A 20189-nucleotide genomic window follows, 5' to 3' on the forward strand; every position below is an offset into this window, starting at 1 on the left:
ATTTCTTCCCATAGTTTTTTCTTAGGAAATCCTAAGTTAAACAGATAATGCGGTTGCTTCACTGGAATTTTAATCATCATGCTGCAAATCATGTAAATAGGCCAATGAATCACAGATTTTCTGAATTTATACTGAGCAAATGATTATGTATTCCAGCTGTGTGCTGAAATAGCTGATATAACTAAATATTACATATAATTACATGCAAATGTTCTCCTGGCTTTCATCCACTCCCCAGACTCAAAGTAAGCCTTGTCTCGTCCAGATCCCAACCACACGACGCAGCAACACTCCTGTCCTGCGGCAATCCCGTGTGTCCTGCATGATTCTGATTTAATGTCAGCCTCTATTGTGGCTGATTACAAGCCTGATCAGCACTGATGGTGGATGTGAAGAAGTGGGGCTCTGTTTAACAAAGTCTCTTGGAGTTTGGTGTGGGCAATGCTCAAAAAAGAAAAACAAAAACACAAGAAGATGAAAGTATCCAAGTGCCCACTTGATAACACCAATGACAACAGAAAGTCCCAGCTCTCATTTACTAACCCTCATCCCATCTCCAAACATGAAAGGACGTTTCCTCCACAGTCACTCATCCTTAAAACCAGAGGAGATAGTTTCTTCAGATCCATGCGCACTGGCAGATGATCATCTGTATTCTTCATCTCTACCCTCTGTGCATGTTGCAAAAATGCCTGGATGTGAAATTTAAGCAGCATAAATGTCTCTTGACAAAGCAAAGTTCAAGCGAGAGCCGTGGGACTCGAAGTTCTTTACATTCTAGAGAGTTGTTGGGTGAGAGGTTTTTTTTCTTTTTCTTGTGATTCAGCTTTTATTCAAAGAGGAAAATTCCCCTGAAAGACATTTATTCATGGGGAATTTGGAAAGTACTGGATTCCAGAAAAGAAACAAAAAAAGTACTGCAAGTTAACGGCATCAAGAAGTGAGCAGCCTTTGTCTTTAACTTGACTCCAGCCCTCTCCTGCTCTATATTTCTATCAGTAAAGGAAGCTGAGAATCAAGTCATGTGGAGCGTCCTCGATATAGTACGACATGTAAACATGTAGTAATTAAAGATGAAGTCGTGTTCTCATTTTTACCTCTCAACTTAATGCCACTTCCTTACATCCGCTGCTACCGAGTGCGAGCTTTCTATAATAACTTGCCTACACCATTTTTGTTCACCCCAGGGTAGTTAACTGACAGAAGCATGACATCTGATATTACTCTATTCGAGGGCTACTGTATATTTCTGTTACTCTGTCAAGATTATTCAGTGAGAATTTGTGTTACGGCCTTGTGTCTGTGCAGGTTGTGTGTGCATTGAATGTGCTTGTCTGAGTGTCATATTCCAAATTTAACATGATTCTGCCATCATGTCCGGATCACTCTTTTACTTTCTGAACGACAGAATATATCTCAAACAGTGAGAATTACATGTATGCCATATTTTGAACCCCTTTCCACTAACACCAATCAGAACGGGTGCAGTCGGCATTCATTCCCAGGTCAAACACTCTGCAGTTATGGCAGTTAATTAATGACCGGGCTTTTAATTATTTAGCAACTATAATAAAGGTTTTTTTTAATAGATCCTTCCTCATTTGTTACATTTTCTTATATTTGGAGTGCCTGGATTGCCTCTGGCTGTTGAGTCACAGGTATTTATTGGCTCCAGCCCCAGTCAGCAGTGATGGGAGCATGATACCAGGGTGGACATGCAACATTTTGCCCCTTTTACGCCGCCATGTTTCGGACGTTGGCATGTACACGGTTTCAACAGTGCTCGAACATCATTTAGTCAGTGTGGAGTTTGAATAGTAAAAGACATAAAAATGCTGGCCTACAGTCCGTTTTCTTTCTCTCCCTGATTTCTGGCGCCTTTGTGACGTCAAACGTGACACACTCAGAGAAAAAAACAGAAAGGAAAACTCGTCTACTGGCAAGGAAGAGGAGTCAATCGCTTATTTTTTTTATTCCTCTCACCGTCCTGTCATTCCCTTCCGTCACGCATGCTCCCTCATAATTTGCTGTCATTATCCGGGGCTGTCAATTGAGATATCAGCTGTTCACATCAGCCTGTCACATCTATCCAACAGCACAGTGACACACCTTCACTGTTAGTCTATCACCTTGATGCTTATTTTTTCAATCTGAGTCTCTCTCCGCCTTGAGCTCATTCATGCTGCTGTTTCGCGCGTCCCCTCCACCTCCCCAAAACCACCCAGTCTTCACATATTCACCAGCTTCATCGTTCCATCCTCCTTGGAGAACGTACCCTCTAAACCCAAGTTAAAAAGTGTAAATACAGATGTGCAAGACAAAGTGGGAATAAAGAGGCAACATTTTAATTTTGAAGCTGTTATTCTAAGGAAAAATAGTCAAGTTTTAACGTCACACATATAAATTCCACAGTTAGTTCCATGGTCCTAAGGTAACATTTTAAAAGCTTGGTGTTTCTTCTTAGCCCCTCCTCTCTTAAGAAACAAGGAAAGAATCATGACTGGTTGTGACGCAGTGCACAATATTAGTCACCCCTTCTTAAATAGGATGATTTTCCCACTCCTCGCGCACCCTTTACCTCTCCTCCTCAACCATCTCCTCCGCGGCTCTCGCGCTGCCTGGCCCGGCAGCAGTTTGTGTTGCCGCAAACAGAGAGCAGGCAGGAGAAACCCACCATGACAGGCAGATAACAATGCAGCAACACCACAGTAATTGGCCTGGGGCTTACAGGGAGAGTCTGGTGTTCTGCAGCCTGGTATTTCGGGATGTGAGAGCAGGAGGGAGGGTAAAAAAAGGGGGGGGGGGGGGGGGTAGAGGAGGCGGAGGCACAGAGTGTCAGTTCTGATTATGGATGAGTTGCGAGATAAGTTGAGTTAGGACATGTTTTTGTGAGGTGGGAAGAATCGTGTGTGTGTGGATTGCATACATGGCACGCATACAGATCTGCCACACGAAGCTCTAATCAGCAGAGATGGATGATGTTTAGGCACGTTTTTTTTTTTTTAAGGAGTGATCAAAGAGGGTACTCATAAAGAACGCTAACATCATTTAAAACTGCAAGCATTTCATTTATGGATAAACAACTATATTTGATGCTTTTTCTTGAAGCCTTGGATGTTTCATTAGGATTTTCAACAAATGTTTTATTGATTCATGCCTTTGACTCCGGTGGGAGCCTGAGATACAAGCCTCTCCACACCCACTCTCAGCATCGATAAAAAGTACATTACTCTCTCAAAACTACATTATACCACCACCAGCTATCTATAGGCTTACCTATCTCACATAATTTTCATCCACTCTCTTTTTAACTTGTTGGTCCTGTTCGCCGTTCAGAAGAAACAAACTGCACCATTAATCACAGGCTAAAGGGAAGGGTGACCTCTTTGACTTAAAGCGGCGCACTCAGTGGCTCAAAAATCGAGCCATATCAGAAACTGTACGTTTAATCATTTGCTGTAGTGTAGCTACAGTACTGGGACTTGTGTCTGAGGTCTCAGGAATGAAAGTACCTCAGTGGTCTGGGACTTGCGCCAATAGACTCCTCAGTCTCAAAAAGAAGCCTCAGCGATAAGCCGTATATATATTACTCTGCGCTCTAGCCTCTTCTGTTTTGTTTTTCCCTCACCGATCCCGCTGGGACTCCACCTGGGAGTTTGTCAGGGATCAGGGTGCTTGAGGACATGACAGTCGGCACTTAAAGTTCTGAAGCGGAAAAGAAAAAGACATAATTACAATAACTGCATTTATGCCTGTCTTACATGATGACATCCCTTTAGCTGTCTTTATCTGGAGACATAAAACCTCTTGAAACTGTCTGAGAGAAAGTCTAAGATTAAGCCTTATCTTTATATTCTGTGCAAAACTTTCTTTAATTTTTGCATTGAATGCCTTCCTTGTTTCTGTTCTTTCTGTACAACTTTTCCACAGTTTTTTAATTAACTTTTTGAATTATCATGTATTATAAACACAACTTAAACTTGCAAGAGACAACTTTTTTGCTTTAACTTATTCTGAAATATATACTGATTGTACAGTGTAATGGCTAATGGCTCGTAAAAACGATTTTTCCTGGAATAACGAAGGTCGAATTCCAGCACAAAGGAGGCGTGTCTTCCACTGCACAACCATAACAGGAAGAGGCTTTGTTTTCTTCGGTTGCTATCCCCAGACAACAGTGGCTTCAATTGAAATTGCAGTAGAAACTCTGCAAAAGAAGAAACCACGCTGATGGAGGAGGAATCACTCAATGGAGAGCCTCGTGTTGTTTCCCGGTAATAGTGTTTCACCTTAACGCCAGGAATAATAAAACCTGCCTATTTATTAACACAGCTGGGTGTTTTACTCTGTCTTTCATAGCACTGAGATTGGGATTTCTGGGTCAAATTGAGATTCTTACGGTTGTTTTTTGCTTTGGACAGCAACTTTCTTGAGCTCTTTGCAGTCTCCCAATCAGAGGTTGATTCGTTGGGCTCTCTTCCTCCAGTCCTACAGCCTCGATATTTGCCATATCAAGGGACGGGACAATGTAGTGGCGGATGTGTTGTCTCGGGCCCCTTGTTAATGATTGTGTAATATGTATTCTTTTTTGGTTCTTTTGCTTTCCACTTTTGATCCCATCTTTCTTGGTCTCGCTCTCCTCTTAAATTTGCTTCAGGGATCCAGTTGCTGAGGTAGTGGGAGAACTGAAGTTTGTGAGGGACATAAGCGGTGAGGGGTTTGTCTCTATCTTGTTATTATTATTATTATCATTATTATTATTATTATTATTATTATTATTATTATTATCATCATCATGTTAGAATGAATGCAGTTATTGATAAGTATAGACGTATAGAGCTTGGCAGTTTGGGAGCCAGGGTTCCCTTTGGGGACCCTGACTTTATGGGGGGGGGTGTGACGGCCCCAGGCCTGGGTTCTGTGTACAGTGCACTGTTGGTTTGTTTGTTTGTTTGCAGGTCCGAAGCAGTCGTGTCATTAGGTTGACAGGGAGCACCTGGCCAGCGTTCCCAGTTAGGCCTATTTAACCCCGCCTTCCCAGACGCCAGAACTCTCTGCTCTGCTCTCTCCACTCAGCACCAGACCAGCGTGCTGGTCTTGTCTTTTTTGCGTTGCCTTATTTTGCACTAACAACAGGCACCACACATTGACCATAACACCCACACACTCACCTACACCCCTGATACTGACTTCCACACCCATATGGTTGAGTAATTTACTTTAATAAATTGTGGTTTGTTTGCAACTGAGTTTGTACATCTCCTCTTTTGTTGCGGCCTACGAGCCGGTCGTAACACCAGGCCATCAGCGATAGCCATGTCGCAGCATATTTGCAGCAGTTGTGCTATAATACCACACGGAAACACTTACACTAAGTTTCTGCTTTAACTTCTGTTTACACCTTTGACCAGTCACTACTTTCATATTTCTGGCTTGCCTGTTACACAGCAATATAAGATGCAGGATTTTCAGATTGTGGTTAAAATTTGAGAATAATAATAAACTTTGATACAAGAAAAGCAGCTCAAAATCAGTTACAATAAAGAAATAACATGCACCAAGCGCTGCACATAGAAAAGACTTAGAATCAACATAAAAACAGGGATCGAATGACATTATTAATGTAAAATATGATGAAAAAATACAACCCAACCCCTGTAATAGCGAGAATCAGATGAGAATGTTTCACATGAAAATACACACCGAATGAAAACATTTCATTCACACAAATTCTCACAGGCTTCTTATATTGACATTTTATTATTCGACTTTCAAAAGCTAGAAATTGAAAAATGCTGTCATTTTCACAACTTCCCTTCATGCTATTTCTAATTTCAATTCGCATAGAAATGCACATTGCACAAGCGCAGACACACACATCCACCATCAAATTGTTGGCAGATTAATTGAAATATGTCATGAGGAAAATGGATCTGTGAAAACTGAGTGGGGACTGCAGGAAAGGTAGTAATAGAATTTTAATGGACTCACAGCATGCACAGCATGTGTGTGTGTTTGTCAAATTACATGAACGTATCAGTGCATTTCATGAGGGATGCATTACACAGAGTTTGTTTTGCAAATCCTACTCTATCCAAACCTCTATGTAGGTGCGTGTTCATGTGATAATGAGTTATCAGATGAATTAAAGCTAAATGGGCATTTGCAGCTGCACACTTTTTAGAGAAGGAGTTGTCTGTTTTAGGCTTTGTCACAATGTCAGGTGTTAACCTTTCCAATGGAGCAAAATGCTATTGCACCTTTGATAGCTTCAACTATATAAAGTCATCTCTACCAAAACAAACCGTAGCTTGTCACCGTTCAGAATCCTCTCTATTCCTCTTGGAGAATAAAGTTTCATGACGCTGTCAAAATCCTAAAGGTCAACGATGGTCCTTCTCATCAGTCTTGTCAGAGGCCACATGGAGCAGCCGCTTGAAGATCGTTCACGTAATGACGCGACTTAGAAGTCACACGAGCTTTTCACATCCAGTGAGATGCAATACAATGTACATGTTATTCAAGATAATTATTATTCTTGTTCATTCCACTGATGTACGCTAAGTAAGTTTAGGTATCTCAAATGCCATCAAGATTTCAAACAATGTCGAGTGTTGAGAGGAAAGATTGAGACGGCTAGAATAGAGAGGAGGGGTTGCTTGAGTGAGTAGCAACCGTTTCTCTCTTTAAAAGTCTTCCCAGATCCTTTTGGGAAGTTTGAGCCAATCAATAACCTGTCAGATAGAAAGCCTTTTCACTTTTAGCCCAGTCCGCCCGCTGCTGCTTAGCTCAACTCAATCCAGCTCTCTGCTTGTTTTCAGCCTGTCTCTGAAACTCGTTTTATTACCTTGACTCTATTGAGTGCGGCTGCCGGCTCAAAGAAACATTGTCCCCTCTTACGCTGCTCAGTCTCTTAATAAAAGAAGGGTCACGGTGTCAGAGATGCTCAGCAAATTGGGTGGTGGAAAAACCTCGCATTACAGAGTATGAAGTTACTCCTGTATAACCGAACCGCTCTGCCTCTCTCAAGTGTGCCGCTTCCGACCGACTTTTGCCGCACTGCTGGCTTTTGATTCTGTGGGCTGAAGAGATTTTGTCACTATAAAATTGATTGTCTGAGAGCTGAAAGGCCTCAGAGAGTTTACAGTTAATCACAGCTGCTAAGGTCCCTTTTCCTGGAACATTTAGGTAATACCTGAACGGTTAATTTTAAGAATTTAAGCTCTTAACATTCTTCGTAAACATTTTTTCGAAATGCCACAGTAAATAACAAAACTAGCAAAAATACATACAACATAGAAGGCAAATCTATGTAAATGTGCCTATTTTCAGTTTTTATACTACTTCATAAGTTTGATATTAAAATGGTGAGCAACACCTACAATACACGTCTACATTTGACCCTTTTCAGCATCATGCTTATATATTTTTAAAGATATGATATGAAACATTTCCACATTAAGACGTCTATTTTGTTGTGTATTTACATTATCCCAAAGGTTTCCAACAATGTTCGTTTGGTCGCATGTCGCTCTAACTTCCGGGGTAAAAACATCAGATGATGCGTCAGAGAGTGAGGATGGAAGTCAGGGAACGGAACTAAATGTTACGAGACTAAAACTTTTGAAAGATTTCCTCATCATCAACATTTCTGCTTCACATAGATAAATTTTCATTGACAATCTTGGTTGTTTGACAATGAAGACCGCAACTCAAATGACCCCCACGCTACTTTACAACATTAAACTACAACAACATGTCTTTTTTCATTGTTTTTACTGAGAGGTCCCTATAGTGGCAGAAGTTGTTGTACGTTTTAGAAAGCTGACCTGAGAATCTATGTGATAATGCTGCTGTTCACCAGTTAATGATGATATCTAATAAATGCCACAAATGTTGTTATTGTTGTTGTTTGCAAATGCATCTAGTCAATGGGGATAGACAAAGTCGATCATTTTTGACAGCAGATTTTGATTTATTTATCGTAAACTTACTTTCTTCTCGGTCCACCTCAAGTCATCTTGCAATCTGAACCAACAAGGTAAAAGCCCCAGAGAGGTTTACCCTCAGGACTAGCAACACGCCTCACCTCAGGTAATCATCGGCTGTCAATCATCCATCACTCAGACCCTGTCAGTACACGCTCATGGCATCGCATCATTTAGATGATTGATGACCAGTTGGGCTGGGGAAGAAAAAAATGGTAGTCTTCGGATCTATTTATAACAAATACTGTGTTGAACGCTCGTGCACACATGTACAAACACTCTCACACGTGAAAATAAATTACACGTGTCTTATTACGCAGAATTTCGACATGATTAGCCATTAATTAATCCGCTTTTCCCACAGTCTTCCTGTCATTTAAGTGAGCAGATGGAAGCATGAAGACAAACGTGGTGTTCAGAGAAGAACAAGCAGGGGAGACGGGTTGTGTCTGTCCTCAGCAAACGGAAGAAAATGTTCTCTCAAGCAGAAAGATGGTCAACAAAGGCGCTCTCCTCCTTCTTCATTCCATTAGATGAACTCTACCTCTCGTCACAATACTCTCTTATTCCTGGTTTTCTTTCAAAGTAGCTCTTCTTTTCTCTCTCTTTTTTCTCATTGTGAGTTCATGTTAACCCTGAACGAGTTCCTGTCCTCACTCACAGCAGTCAGCTTGTGCATCTGATAGAAATAAATTAACACATTACGTGTTATGTTAGATCACTCAAAGCAGCACAGTATTATGCACATGATTGCCTGATGACTGGGCACGGTGGGGACAGTAATGTCGCCCTTAAGTTTCATAAACACCTTGTTCTGCAAGCCAGACAGACAAGGACAGGCATTTTACAGCATCACTGACTTCGATTCAGTTAGAGTGCTTTTAATAGATCAGTCACAGAGAGTTATTGTGACTAATGGTGACATCTGTAAATTGAGTTTCTTGGAGAAAGTTCAGTAATTATTCAGTAAACAGCCACTGATGATAACATTTGATCAGTTAGAACTAAATGAAGAGTTAAATGAAGGGTAACATACATTACGTTCACATATTACCAAACATGTACTGTCAGTAAGAATGTGTCGCTAAAGCAGGAAAAAGATCACATTTGCATATTTCCATACTTCCATCTATTTATTTTTATTTCCAAGATTTATTTCTGTGTTCTCTTGTGACAACATATTCTCCTACCACATTGTTAGATTCCTATATGTTTTATTTTTCACGCTTTATACTCGTTGCAGAGCTCTTTGTTCTGCTTTGATCCACATGGTATTTAAAAGAAATGAAATAATTAGTAGCTGCCAATGTTATTTCACACATTTTGTGTATACAGTACATTTACATATGTGTCAGAGACACACTGTGTGCTTTTGCGCTTCATTAAAGACTTTGGTCACCATCATCAGCGTCAGTGACTCACTCACCCACTGCCTCAGTCAACACATGATGTTTGTTGGCAGTCTAATGCGACATGGCTGCTGTGGCTTTAGACTTTTTGTTAAAGTGTATTTGGTAAAAGGAGAAGTTGCCTCATCAAGATGGCAGTTTGTCTCGGTGAACTCCAAAGTCCTCTCTCAAACTCTCTGCCACACGTTTACAACATTGTCTTTCCTCTTCCGAGCGAGACTTCTCCTTGAGTGAGTCAAACAAACTCGTGTTTTATTTTAAAAAATGAAGTTGATTTCAATATTAGTTGCATGCATACATGTGATTGCTCACCTTGATTTTGCTTATACAATATGTTATTCACTGGATTACCCAAAAACATTACCATCTAGTTCTGGTATCTACAAATCGTTTCTCCTTTTAAAGTTCAAGTACGTCGTATTTAGTGCCCCTAAAAAGGCCCTGTCCATTGAATCTGCTGACATCAAATTAACTGATCAAGCTGCTTGGAAGATTATTTTAATCATTGCAATTGGTGTATTTTAAACTGTCCTCGATGAACGTCAGCGAAGGTAAGAGGTTACACAGATATTTGTACCGTGTTGTGTAGAGAGCTTTTCATCATCCTTTTATATGACAGAATGAATGCCAAACACAGCCGATGGGCCAAAGCCAACCTTGATGCTGTTGGTTTTTGGGAGGCTGCCACTGGGCACAATGCTGCTCAATAGCAAGGTCAACTGATTTTAAAAGAGCTCAATCTTCAGCACAAGGCAAAGTCTGATGCCCAGTGGCTTCACCGTGACATGGTTAAGTTGATATTTTGAATTTATGTGCTGTAATTTCTAAAACATGTATTCACTTATCATGCATTAATGGCCGCACTTTCAACATGAAATACATTCATGAAAACCCGTCGATACGCTCCGCACAAAAAACATCTAATGTATTACACAAACACACACGCACGTATCTCTATAAAAGGTGAGTGTTAAGCCAGGCACGCTCCTTCATCGACCCACGCAAAATGCCTGAAAGCACATTGACCGTGGTTGCCCAGTGGGACTGCAGAGTCAATATAAACCAACAGGAGCGATGATTGATTGATCCCCTGCTACCCTACTCTCCTTCTCTCCTCCGCCTCATCATACCCTCCTTCCATGCCCCACCTCCGCTCTCCCTGCAGTCTCTGTGGGCTTGTTCAGACCTCGTAACTTCACTGCAAATGTATCCAGATTGGATCAAGATCCATAGAGTAGAGATTTCAGTTCACACCTGGCATTAGAATGAATCTCAGACCATGTCCTCACTATGAAAATCTGAAAACAAATCTTTTTGACTCAGTTTTGGCCTTCCTTCCTAAGTCACGCCCAAAAATTGAGCTTTTCAAACGAGCTCTGTAGACTGGGTAATCGCTTTTTAACCACGCATTTGCATCGAGAACATAATTGTTCACACACTTGCCTATGTACGACATGTGTTACTGGAGGATTTCACTAGAGGACACACTAAAGCTCTCAGACGGATTAGAACTCGATGTAAAACGCTGTACAATTTTGTGAAAAATTAGTGTTAGTGGATCAGTGACTGATAAACTTGCTTAGCCAGCTCAGGTATCTGATGACCAGTGGGAAACACATCATCTGCACCACTCCAATCTTTATACCAATCTTTCACCAGCAACTTTGACCAGCATATTTGTCAGTGTGTAGTGGGTAATTGGTCTGTGCATGAAGTATAATTCATATGTATATGAATAATGTCAATTTTAGGGGGGATTTTCCTAATTTCACTGTATGTGCTAAACAGTGCTAATGCTGTTGTATTTTGGTTGCATACGATTAACGCTTTAACTTTGTCACTGTAATATTAAGATATGTATTGTGATTCAGCACAAGAGTGTCAACTTGCTCCATTATGTGACAAAGTTGAGAGCCAGAAACAAAGACAGCACGCCTTCAAAAAAAAGTTGCGCGTTTTTGATGCAGTTCAGTCTAAACTAGATAAATTAACAAATTACCAAAATGATCAGCACGATTCATAGCTGTTATACAGATATATTTCGTTCGACTTTACCCGAGATACATTTTATTGCCAGGTGTGCACAGGTCCTATTTAAAATCTGCGATCTCATTGTCAACCCACTCAACCTTCCTATTATACAATTTCTCAGGCACTGAGGTTTCACATGTGTCCTTATTTCTAGAGTATTAATAGCTAATTAGTGTAGGTGTGGATTATTAAACACCTCCCATTCAAGTAGCAAAAACTCATGTGCAGATCTCACCTTGTTATTATCGTCAGGGGAGAAAAAGAGGTGTATGTATTTGACTGAAGCTGAGGCAGGAATCATGGTGAACTCTAATCTGGACCCTTTATCAGGCTACATATTTTAATGAGCTGAACACAGAAAGAGAGACAGGAAGCGAGGTCAGCTTTAAACACAGTGATTAGCAGTTCAAAGAGAACAACCGGGGTTTCATCTACCTCTCCTCCTCTTGGCCGTCCCTCCCCTGACACGCAGTTCCTCTCATCTTCAAACGACCCCGGTGGAGGGTGGAGGGGTGAGGGATGGCCTCTCCTGGGTCAACCTACAGGGAGCATCGATGGCAGGAGGATGGAAGGCTGGAGGGCAGCTTTGTTGCCTGCTTGGCCTCTCCCCTTGCTGGGCAGTGATTAAATCAAGGCCCTGGTGTGAGGCCTTCTGCTGGGGCAGCAGTCGGCTTCCATCCCCGGAGAGCTTGGATGCGTCCCCGAAAGATGTCATTTGTTTTCTGAATTCATTGTCATTGTAGTTTCCTCACACAACTCATTTTTTTTTCCTACCATGGGCCAAATACATCACTCACAGATGTCCCCATACCTGCTCAGAATCTCAAGTTGTTATTGTTGGATTTGGATGACCTCACTGATATAATTCACATAGCCCTTGGACAAGAATAACAGGTATCTGATAAGGTGACAAGAATCACAAAAATTCCTGGTGTGGAAGCCCTTCAATTAAAATTCTTCTGTTGTACACACACCAGATTTTATGAAGACATTTTCTTGGAAATAGAGGACGGATTGAAGTGATAGAGTGTGAGAAAACTTCAGAGAATCAAGGAAAGCTGAATCAAATATTTTATTAAGCGAGTCTAGCTAAGGACTTAAATGGTGAAAGGAGGGCAAATGTACAGCGGAGGCAGATAGTCTCCCCTTTTATTAACCCTTGGAATGTAAAAGGGTTTTCAGTGGAACCACATTGTGGGTCCTTGTTAGCACCCTTAGAAGGTGAAAAGGTTCTGGATAAAACCCCCAGAGAGAGTTCTGGGTGGAAAGATTACTTCATAGAAGTTTTCTGCAGAACCTCTGTAGCTGGTTTCTTGGTGAAACCTTTACAGATGGTATAACCCTTTATGTTTGGTTCTACTAAGAATCTTCTAAAAGGGTTGTATGTGGAATCTTTATAAAAGGTTCTACTAAGAATGACAGAGCCAAAAAGGGTTCTCCTATGGGGACAAGCCAAAGAACCCTATATGGTTCTAGTTAGCACTTTTGTTTCTAAGACTGTACAAGATCGAGATCGAAACCGAGGAGCAGGTGAGGAAATCTGGGTCAGGTGTAAATGAGCTGTCCCTCTTCAGCTATTATTGAAGTACCTATGAGCAATCCCCACTTGTTCTAGTGGAGCTGCTCAGTGGCAAACAGCAGAATGTGCTTGCCCGTGGCAGCTCCCTGCTGGGAATCTATACAACTGCATGAATGTGACACAGTATGGTGCTGAAAAATAGCATGCACACTCAGCCAAAGCCCCCTGCATAAATAAAGACTCAAAAAGTTAAACGCCAAGAAAAAAGAATTTAACGTGTAAACATTTCAAAGATTGTAAGTCCCCCTGCAGAGCGCCAGTGAGTGATTGCCGGGCCCCGGGTCCTGTTCCTTTCAGCTTGACAGAAAGAAAAGGGAGGTGCATTCAGGGAGAGTTATTCTTACATAATTACTCTGAAATCAAGAAAGAAAGAAATAAGTCTCTGTCTTTACATGTAAACTTTTGGGAGATTCTTACTCTCTCCTGTAGAGCAGTAGCGAGTGATTGCTGTGCCCCGGGTCCTGTTGCTGATGGGTTGACAGAAAGAGTAGAGAAATGCATTCAGGGAGAGTCATCATTTATCCCTATGTAATTACTCCGAAATCAAGGTGCTGAAATATCTGTACTCAGGCTGACGGAAGAGAAAAGCCCCTGAAGGACTGTCTGAAACATACGCTGCCTCAGAAATGAAGAGACGGAGAGGAGAGAGGCAAATCGGAGTAAGAATAGCGAAATGAAGAGATGAGAGGGGATAAAAGTCGATGCAAGGTCAAGCAGTTTTAAAAGAGATGGTCTAATGAGCAGTCAGATACAATGATTAATCAGCAGACGGTGATGAAGAGTGGAGTGGAGAAGTGTAGAGAAAGAGTGTGCGTACCTACCTTTGTGTGTGTGAGCTGCTGAAGTCATAGTTATTTTAAACTGCATGGAAATGAGTCGAATCGTCCGTGTCAGGATGGTTTGTCTCATTTCAGGTATCATGGAGCATAGTCACATAGCGGCAATTTTCCTCTTACGTCTCGCTCACAGTGGGAAGCTCGAATGCTGGGATAATGTAATGCTGCTGTTCTCTGGCAAGTCATATAAACCATCATTTCACCACTTCATGATTGATCAGCAACTGATGAGATGACGGATAGCGAAAATCTGGAAGGACATCAGGCCATATTTCAAAGTAAAACAAGGTATTTGATAGCCCATTTGCCCCGTTCGCATTCAACCACTTCCCAGATAATATTACTGATCACATCCAGTGTGTTTAAATGTGCATTGATGTGATATTTTGTAATTAATTTACGGCTACAATGTCAAACAGTAATGTTAGCTTGGAAGTTGTTGAAAGCTGACGTTAGTCGCTGTCTAACGGAAGCTAACGGAAGCGGCCTTTTTCCTTAGCCATCCCGCTCAGAGTGGTGCTGTGGTACTGCGTGCTCCAGGTTGCAAGCCATGTAAACATAAGGAACGTGACAAGTCGTTATCATTTCACTGCTTTCAGATTGAACAGCAAGTGAAAAGACAATCCAAAGTGACAATACAGAGGGACATTGGGTCATTTTTCAAGGTAAAGTTCATATTTGATGACCCATTAGCTCCTGTTAGACAACAGTTAACGTTAGCATTCCACTACTTCCCAGCTAACATTAACTTTTGATTGATTGATTTTGACTTTAAGTCTGGAAATGAAACATGCTCAATGTAATTAAATGCTAATGATAGCTCGGAAGTGCTTGAATGTTAGTGTTAGCTGCATATATGGCCTCAAAATACGGCAAAAGTCATTGTCATGGCAATGGAAAATGGCCGCCATGTGAATAGGGTCAAGGGTCAGTTGCTAATCAATCAGGAAGTGGTGAATGATGACAATTTGCCAGATTCCCTATGTTTATACAAGCTGCAACCTGGAACACAGCATTACGACATTTGAGCTGATGTCAGAGGAAAATGGCCGCCATGTGAATACGGTCTGCAGATCGTCAGTCGCAGAACAATAAACTAAACTTTATTTGAATGTTTTGCATGCAGTGATCAAAACGTACTCATTGCGTCTACTCAGTGCTCTGTTTGGCCAGTGTCAAGTGCGAACATCTGCTGCTGAAAGTGTGTATCCGTCTGAATGCGTGCAATTGGGCACAATGACGAACTTATTACTTTAGTTTACACGAAAATGTTGTTGAAATTCCTCCCCGAATTAGCTCCCCTTTCATCTTCTAAACATCCGCATTGAAAATTCTCTCTTTTCATTTTCTCCCGCAGTAATTCTCTCAAACAGGAGTCTTCTCACCCAGCCCAACCCCCCCTCCACCCCCCCCTTTCTGCCAAATGAGAAGTTTAGTTAACACATCCAGCACTAATCTCAGGACCATTATAAGCATTGCAGGGATGAAAGAATGGCGAGGGAGCGGATGAAAAGCGGGGAGGGCTTTCGCGTCTTCTCTCCGCCGCGCTGTCCGCTGATGAGTGGGTTTTTGAGGATGTTTGAGTAGATCATTAAGGAGAAAATAAATCCTTAATTCTCTCTCTTCTCTTCCCCCGTCTAAAAGACAGCAGTTTGCGAGCAACATCTCTAATTCAGCATGCATCTCTAACAAACACACACGCACGCACTCCCTCTCTTATAAGCCATGCATGCACTCAAGTGTGTGCGACTGTGACAGGAAATGAATATTTAAGCATTGAGCCGCAGGTGTAGGAGACGCAGTCATTTCTTGAGTCTTCTTGAGCGCATCATTTATTTACCAGTTTGAGGCTTCAAAGTGGGTTTAAATATCATAATTTTCTCACAGTGTACTCTTTAATCAGGCACATCATCTCCTCCAACCCCTTTCCTTCAACTCCAGCCTCCATCTGCTCTGCTCCCAGGTGCCGTGGAAAAGGTTCTCGGTGTAGTCTCTGAAAGCTTGTTTCTCCCTTGTCAGGGGTCACAGATCAGGGTGTGCTAGTTTTTCTTAAATCGTTAACACGAGTCCATCGCCCGCTCCCGAACACACCCAGGAGGGGAGAAGGTGTCAGATGAAGGACAGCTTTTGAGATACATGCATGCAAAGCTGGAGGAGATGTGTGCGCGTGAGTGAGCAAAAAAGTCCTGATAGCGTTTCCTGTTTCCTGGACAGGATGTGCAACTACGGCTCAGTCTCCCAGTGATTGGGCTTTGATGTTACCTTGAGTGATAGATGAGAGAGGTGGAGGAGGGTAGGAGGAGAGGAAAGGTGATGTTGCTGACACAGCAGTTTGAGACAGCTTTCTTTTCCACGCTTCTTTTCTTTCTGTAAGCCTTTGCCACTTTTCTATCTGCACTCCGCGAAAAAAAGAAAAAAAAACAACCGCCTCACTTTAAAGGTGGTATAAACTGGAGATGGGGGGCGGCAGGGCGGCTGCCGAGGGGGATTTGAAAAGGAACAGGGAACGGGTTATGTCAATTTTTATTCTAATGCATGAAGGAGGCAGTTGGAGGTCACTGCAGTATTCACAAGCGTGGGTTAACACCTTGGACAAACACAGCCCCGCACCTTAATCAGCTCCATCGCCACATACTGTAAAGTCTGCTGTGTGACACGAGCAGCCCGAGGAGGCGGAGGAGAAGGATACTCTCACTGACACGCACATGGATCATCTCGCACACGCACAGAAAAAAGCATTAACCAGCGGACGAGAATGGACAGTACCGTTTTCCCCTCTTTATTAATAACTGCGGAATGAGACAGCACGCACATGATCGAATGTTTGTTGTTTGTCAGAGCTTTTGGGTCCATTTGTGTTCAAATAGCTTGCGTCCCTGGTAGCAGAGGCAGCCGGTTACTTGATTTCATCTTAGTGATTGATAGTAAGAATGGCACATGCACTTGTTATCCCTCCTCACGCTGCAGGAGGAATAATGTACTCTGCTCGCACAAAGCATACAGAGAGTCTAAACAGAAATTACCTCAGTGAATCCTGATCCCCTGTTGGAGATAAGTATAATTAGTAGTCGGTATTCAGCAGTCATTTCTTTGCAGCTTTGTACATGTGCGCCTGTGTCACAACATTAATCTTGTGTCTTCAAAGGATGCTATTACCTGAGAGCAGTGGGACAGATGAAGAGCTAATTCCAAAATTAGAGTTCTGTCTTTAGAGAAAACTGACTCCCTCTATTATATATTTTTAAAAAAAGAAAAAGATTCACATATTGTGTTCTGTAACAGATGAACTGTTTGTTTTTAATTCTGACATCTTCATTCTGTCTAAATTAATATACACAGCCTTGCATTAACAAAAGTCCTCAGTAAGAGGTGGTAGGTGTTAGATCCTCTTGTCCCTCCACTGCAGCGCCTCTTTCTTTAATTCTCATTCCATCTTCATTAGCTCTTGACACGCACACTGTGTATTTAATAAGCCGGGTTATTCAACCCTGATGTTTGTTCCATCAGTGCAAATGAAACCTTGGCTTCTGTACCTTTGCTTTTACAGTTACTGTATCCTGCGGGGGCAATTTAAAGTGGCATCACACCTGCTGCAGCACTTAAAGAGGAAAGACATACTCCCTTTTTTTATTATTTTACCACGCTCCCCTGCACACACAGCTAGCAAATAATGATATAAGCCTCATACAAATTAAATTGCTTTTCTAATACAAATAATCACCTGAAATGGTCACATTGCGACAGCTCCCTCTTAGCAATGAGAGGGGAGATTTGATGAGCCTTATGAACCTTTGAGTAGCAGTATTGATGTAATCTATATTCATGCTGGCTTATTTCAGATACATTCACTGGATCAGGAAATGTCATTGTATTTCATTAGCATTTATACATGAGTGAACTATGAGCGTACCCCTGGCCGGGAATGAGACAGCTTTTCGCTTACAAGGAGCTACAGTGCCCTCAAGTGTTTTATGGATGGATTTCATGCTCCAGTTTGGTTGAAGTCGCAGCCCAAGTCTGTGTGTCTCATTTGAACTTTGAGCAATTCCTTCTGAGGGAAAAGGCCAGGCCTCTATTGTCCAAACTGGTTTCAACTGATGAGACTGCCGAACAGTTGCTGGTCATCCAGAGCTTTCAGGCCACTCGAGAACAAACAAATGTCAGAATTAAGAAATGCTGAAGCACTGTTGCCTTTTCGCAGTGGCTGAAAGTTAATACATTTACTCAAGTGCTGTACTTAAACAGGAATCTGTGGTACTTTTACATCCCATTTTATGTTACACTATTCTTGTACTCCACCACTATATTGTAATTTCTACTTCACATTATTAATTCAAAATGCTATCGACAAATAACATGTGATATATTATTAAAGAATATGCTACATCACAGTTTATAATCGCAGTCAGCTCCACCTTCACCAGCCCAGTATCACACCACTGGATGATCATAGAAATATTACAGGAGTTACTACAGGCAGCAGTGTGTCTCTATGATCCTCTCGCTCTTCGGTGACTACGCCTTGCGACTTGTCACTTTCATCATGAAGGTGACTCTACTCTTCTGAGTATATAGGCTACAATAAAGTATCAGATTGAGTTTTTATAGTTTATAGCTTAGAGAAAATTATAGATCCAAGAGGAAACTGACAGAAGGGGGAGTCTGAGAGAGAAAAAGGCACAATTGCAAATCAGTCTGCTACTTCAGGACCACAGACAGCGCCATGGATTTAACAGTACACGGCACAGTGAGGCTACTGATGCTTCAGAGCCAGATTGGGGCCGTAGAGTCTAAGCTGCACAAATCTAAGACTGAAAACTGATCAGCGAGTTCACTTTGGTGAGTTAACTAAAGTACAAGTACAAGATTATTTATTGGTCGTCAATAAGTAGTAAAATGTCCAAATGAAAAGTAAAATGAGTACTGAGTCAATCTTCCACCACTGCTTTTAGGATGTATCGCCAAGACCCAAAGCCTTACACTTTCTAAAAAATTCAGGATAGGGGAAGCTCCAGGTTGCACTTGGTTAGCTTCCCATAGTAAAGAAAATGCTATGTTACAACAATGAGCATGTGAGAGGACAGAATATGTTATTTATTAAGGATTGTCTTCCAAAAAAAAAAAAATGTGGGGGTTGTGTATTAACTCAGTGCTCCAAAACACCGGCCCTATGACATGAAATTTAGAGGAGTTATTATACTAATGAAGATTTACAGCTATAAGCACATTAGTTGCACATCCATAAGGACATTTTGATTGTCACTACTTGTTTGTTTTGCACATATGCCAGCCACTAATGCACTTACACAAAGGTATCTGGAGTAAAACCAAGGAAATGGTTACCGCTTTAGCTTTTCTCGGTAGCAATGGATTGGTCACGGGATCCTTGCACTTCTCACTACATCACGAAAGGATTGGATTTTCTGCTCTAGTGATGAATGTGTAATTCAGAGAAACAGAGCTCTGGACCTTTAAAACTGAAATGCTACCATTAATGGGAAGATATTTATCTCCAATTATCGTCTTAATGGCAAAGGGTCAGCGTGATGTTAATTAATCACAACATATCACTCCAGCTTCATCTGTGGTGACACTTTAATTTCAGCAGTTATTATCAGTACCAGAGCGTACACTCTGCTGTGTCAAGTAATGGCTCAGTAATGACCCTCGCTAACTGCGGCTCACATGTCTGGCATTTATTAAAGGAACTGAACTATGATGAAGTCCAAAATGCATATTATCTGTTCCTATCAGGAGAGACATATGCTCCTCTCACCTCTCCCATTGTCCATAATGTGTTTAACGTGTCACCATACATACTGAGGCAATCAGGTGCAATTTCAGAGGAAGGCATTTGGATCTTTCATCTTCTCCAGACTATTTTTCAAAAAGCTGTCGTCGGGTAAGGACGTAAGTGAAAGAAATAGGTGAGACATAATGAATAGTGAATGTAAGTGGGATAGAATGAAAGGAGAACATTATTCTGGAAAAGGGTTTTGGTAGAAAATAGGTGTGTGAAGGTCGTACACATGATGTCTTTTCAGCTATCTATCTATCTATCTATCTATCTATCTATCTATCTATCTATCTATCTATCTATCTATCTGATTTAGTATCAGTGTTTGAATCTTTCTTCCTGTTTGTTCTTAAATAAACTTAATATGTGAATAAATACTGAACATTCACTGAGTGAGAATGTTTCAGTATTTTTGACTCCTTTGAGTTTGGCTCAATAAGCCTTTCTGACAGCAGACATTACGACTTGTCATAGCAGGAAACGCACTAATGTGTGTTACTAACAACATTAATGAGGTTCTGTTCTATTTTAGGGTCCCAGCAAGCTGTG

This window comes from Pagrus major, chromosome 13, assembly GCF_040436345.1.
Source record: "Pagrus major chromosome 13, Pma_NU_1.0".
Taxonomy (NCBI): Eukaryota; Metazoa; Chordata; class Actinopteri; order Spariformes; family Sparidae; genus Pagrus; species Pagrus major.